We start from the raw sequence: 4,859 nt of genomic DNA, 5'->3' as shown, positions 1-4,859 counted from the left end.
TAGGAATGTTCTGTGCAACTTCAATTAAACATTGTATGAATATACCCACACTATTCCCACAAAGTAATTACATGTTCTGGGAACCTTTAAAGAACTCAAAGGCAACTCATTCTTGCAACATCATAGGAATGCTTTGTGCACCCTACTACAAATATTATCTGAATGTCAGCACAACTGGACAGTTTAAGTGTTTTGGAAAGCTATCTCTTGTCATGTCAATTACAATGTTCGCAGAACCTAAAAACATTTATTAAGAACTTTTAAAGAACATAAATGTTTTCTGGGAACATTATTTTAACATCAGGTTAATGTTTTTTGCACCCTAAAATAAACATTGTATAATCATCCGCACAACTGGACAGTTTTTGTGTTTTGGAAACATATATTTTGTAAGGTCGCTACAATGTTCGCACCAGACTGTTCCCACAACCTAATGAAACATTCTTGTAACCTTTTATAGAAGAGACAAAATGTGCTCTGTGAACATTCTTGCAGCATCAGTCGAATGTTTTATACAAACGTATTATAATCATCAGCACGACTTGACAGTTTTTGTGTTATGAGAACATTTGCCGCAACCTAACGAATGTTCTGGGAACTTTCACAGAACCAATTTTGGTTTGCTGGGAAAACATTACTGGCACATTGTGTTATTATCTTACAACCTAATGAGAACTTTTGGGGAATGTTCTGTGGTGGTTGTTACAGGTGTTGTGCACAACATTTTAGAGAATGTTTGGAGAACATTCCAAGGACATTTCATGTAAAACATATATTTTATATACATTTATATATTTACCTTTTTTGGTTTTTGTCATCAAAAGTATTATTTTAATGTTTTTGGTATGTTATCATCCTAATGTTAGATAAAACCCTAACTAGAACTTAATGGGAATCTAAGCTAATGTTCTGGGAATTTTCCCGTTTGCTGGGTGTATGCTAGTCATGGCTCATACTATATAACTACTGCTGTACACAACTTTTCTATTCACATACTGCCCATACTGTCTATACACACCATTCACATACATATATTTTTTATTTTCCGGGCTCAGGTCCGGATGCTAATTATCTGTAGTTCTATCCATTTGCCATGGGTTTTATACTGTGTATTTAATTACTGTTTTCTCAACATAGCTCATTTTAATATTTATTCTACTATAAATTGCATTTTAGTTACGCTATTTATACACACAGCATATTTACTTTAATACCGGATTCTTGACATAGCTCACTTTAATATATATGTGTAGAAAACATTAGGACCACCTGCTCTTTCCATGATGACAGAGAATGACCAGGTGAATCCAGGTGAAAGCTATGATCCCTTATTGATGTCACTTTAATCCACTTTAATCAGCATAGATGAAGGGGATGAGACAGGTTAAGCTCTTAAGGATTGGACCCTTTTTTTCAATTTTCGCCTAAAATGACATACCCAAATCTAACTGCCTGTAGCTCAGGACCTGAAGCAAGGATATGCATATTCTTGATACCATTTAAAAGGAAAGACCTTGAAGTTTGTGGAAATGTGAAATTAATGTAGGAGCATATAACACATTAGATGTGGTAAAACATAATACAAACAAAAAAAATTGTTTTATTTTCTTCTTTTTTTGTTCCATCATCTTTTAAATACAAGAGAAAGGCCACAGTATCATATAGGAGTTTAGGCGCAATTTAGATTTTGGCCACTAGATGGCAGCAGTGTGTGTGCAAAGTTTCAGATTGATCTAGTGAAGCGTTGCAATACTGAACTATTTTGCATCAAGTCTGCCCAAATGTGCCAAATTGGTAAATTCATACATTTTCAAGTACATAACTATAGAGAACATAAAACAATTATATGGTAATACAAAATGTAAGTTTACACACTCCCAGAAATGTCATACATGATGGATCATTAGCTTATACACTAACTTTCACACAACTAGATGGCCGGGCAGGGTGGGTATGTAGCCAGAGACAGCAAGGGTTCAAACTGTAGAACCCAGTTCCTACATTTGAATATGAAAATTGATTTTATCAAACAAAACTATGCTACATTTAATTTCTGGGACCCTCAGGATGACAAATCAGAGCAAGATTACTGAAAGTAAGTACATTATTTACCTTCAGAGGTGAATGTATCAAACCAGTTGCCGTGATAAGTGTTTTGTTTTTGTGCACTCTCCTCAAACAATAGCATAGTATTTTTTCACTGTAATAGCTACTGTAAATTGGACAGTGCAGTTAGATTAACAAGAATTTAAAGAAGGATGTTTAAGCCTTGAGACAACTGAGACATGGATTGTGTATGTGTACCATTCAAAGGTCCAATGGGCAAGACAAAGATTTAAGTGCCTTTGAACGGGGTATGGTAGTAGGTGCTAGGCGCAACGGTTTGAATGTGACAAGAACTGCAACGCTGCTGGGTCTTTCATGCTCAACAGTTGCCCGTGTGTATCAAAGAATGGTCCACCACCCAAAGGACATCCAGCCAACTTCACGCAATTGTGGGAAGCATTGGGGTCAACATGGGACAGCATCCCTGTGGAACGTTTTCGACAGCTTGTAGGGTCCATGCCACGAAGCTGTACTGAAGGCAAAAGGGGGTGCAACTCAATATTAGGAAGGTGTTCCTAATGTGTACAACACTTTTGGATTGCTGTTACAGTGCTATTTGGGTTGGTAATTTTGATTTCTTTTGACATTTCACATATATACTGTATTTCTAATTATATGGCAATATTGAAGGTTAACAATAATTCTGTTAACAGTTTCTGATACAACACACACCTTACTTTTATTTTCCTGCATAAGTAAAAGCAGGAAATGCATCACCTATGCCTCTACTGCCATTCATTCCAAATAGACTGGGTTGGATTTCTCCCTGACCACAATGGCTGCCATTTTCATACATTCTGGAACTTTGAGAGTTTATGACATAGCCCATCTAGTAATTTAATAGGATCTCTATACCTGTGACTAGGTAGACATATTTCACTAATCTATCCCTTAATATTGATAAAGATCATTAGTCACTCCCAATTCTAAATACAGTAACAGTTCCAAGCAAAAATGCTGCATATATCCTACGCTAACATAATACTAAAACAATGTCTGTTCTTCAAGTGGACATGTGTATGGTGAGAAAGTGTTGGTTCAACATAGAGCGCCCCTCCCTCGCTTGTCATGTAGGGCTTTTCTGATCAAGTTGAGCAGTGACTCATTCAGGAAGCAACAAGTGGTCTAGCTGTAGGACCTCATTCATAGAGAGTGGTTATAGCACCTGAATGCATATTGTTGGGGAGTGAGTGAGTACACTCTATGGAGAGAACAGTAGAGAATCAGACCAAAGGCCTTGTGTAAGTCTACTCTTTTCACACCACCCCTTGCTCCCTCTCATGGTCTGTCTATGTAACATATCTGATATATTCATATTCTGGGTACTGTAGTCATATAGTCAAGAGGAAAGCCTGACTTCCATGTGCAAAGTGGAGTTGGGTGGGAAATTCCAACTCAAACAAATGGGGGAAAATAAAATTGCCAGTGTGTAAAATCTCATTGTAATACTGCAAAATGTACATATTTAAATAGAGTAAACACAAGTGTATAGTAAGTCCTGACATAAAGGCATTGCTGTCAGGTGTTGGTAAAATCACTGGGGAAGAATATGATGTGGCTGTCCATGGTTCTGATTTCTGCGTGTGTATGTGTGTGTGTGCATTCGTGCAAGTAGACAAACATGTTGACTCACCCTACTTGTAGAGAAACCAATGCAATCCTCCTCTCTTTCATGTTGATGAAACGGTCTATCACTCTGTCATACAATACAAGCTTTTTTGTCCTAGGCTACCTGGCTAAAATGCTTGCTCACTAGCCTAACTTCCATTCATGGGACACGTTACCAAGTTAACATTAGCCTTCTACATCTAGCTACACATTGAACTTCCATCCTCTTAGGCCAGGGGCACAACAACGTACGTATTAATGGTTGGATCAGAATCGCCATAGAGATCCTATTAAATTACTATCGGGGCTATGTCATGAACCCTCAAAGTTCCAGAATGTATAAAAAAAATTGAAAATATTGTAAAATACCAAAATAATGATTTGAGTGCAGCATTTCCCTTGTGTATCTTTTACATCGTAGTTGTTTTATGCTGTTTGTACTCAGAGTATATAACTTCATAGGGGATCACTTTGGGATACATTGTCTAGATGGGCTTTTACTGCAAAACCATGTATTGTGATCCAGATCTACAACACAATTGTCATGACAATCTTTGATGTAAATCTATAGCAGACCAGATATAACTGGTGGTGCATTGGGTTTGTTCACCTTTCAGCCCTCTACTCCTATTGCTCATCATTCCTATTTCATATAAACACATGATGTAATACCTTCTACAAACCAACAGGAGGAGATGTGGTGATTTACAGAGGCCACCATGACCTGAGAAGAGTTTCAACCAGATAACACAGCCACAAATGCAATGGGCTATATCGTAAAAAATCTATAAAAACAAAAATGTGCTTTTTGGTCTTAATTGAAGGTTAGAGTTAGGTTTGAAATCAGATTTTAAGAAGATAATTTGTAGATATATGTTGGTTTATGACTTTGTGGGTGTGTTAACTAGTGAAGACCCCTGAGAAGAGGTAGACAAGGGGAGACTTCTGCTTGACCTTTAAAAAATGTTGTACTTGATTTATGAAGTTGATTTATGATGATAATAGATGTTTGTTTTTCCCCACACAGCAGATCAATGTGGAGCAGAGTGTCACAGTAAGAACATAAACTGTGGTAGAAAATAAGGATGAAAAATAACTCAGTAGTAGATTGGGAGATTCAGGAACAAACATTACAGACTATATTA

The sequence above is a fragment of the Coregonus lavaretus genome (assembly GCF_964263955.1).
Source record: "Coregonus lavaretus genome assembly, chromosome: 13".
Lineage (NCBI taxonomy): Eukaryota > Metazoa > Chordata > Actinopteri > Salmoniformes > Salmonidae > Coregonus > Coregonus lavaretus.
Note: the sequence above shows the minus strand (reverse complement) of the source record.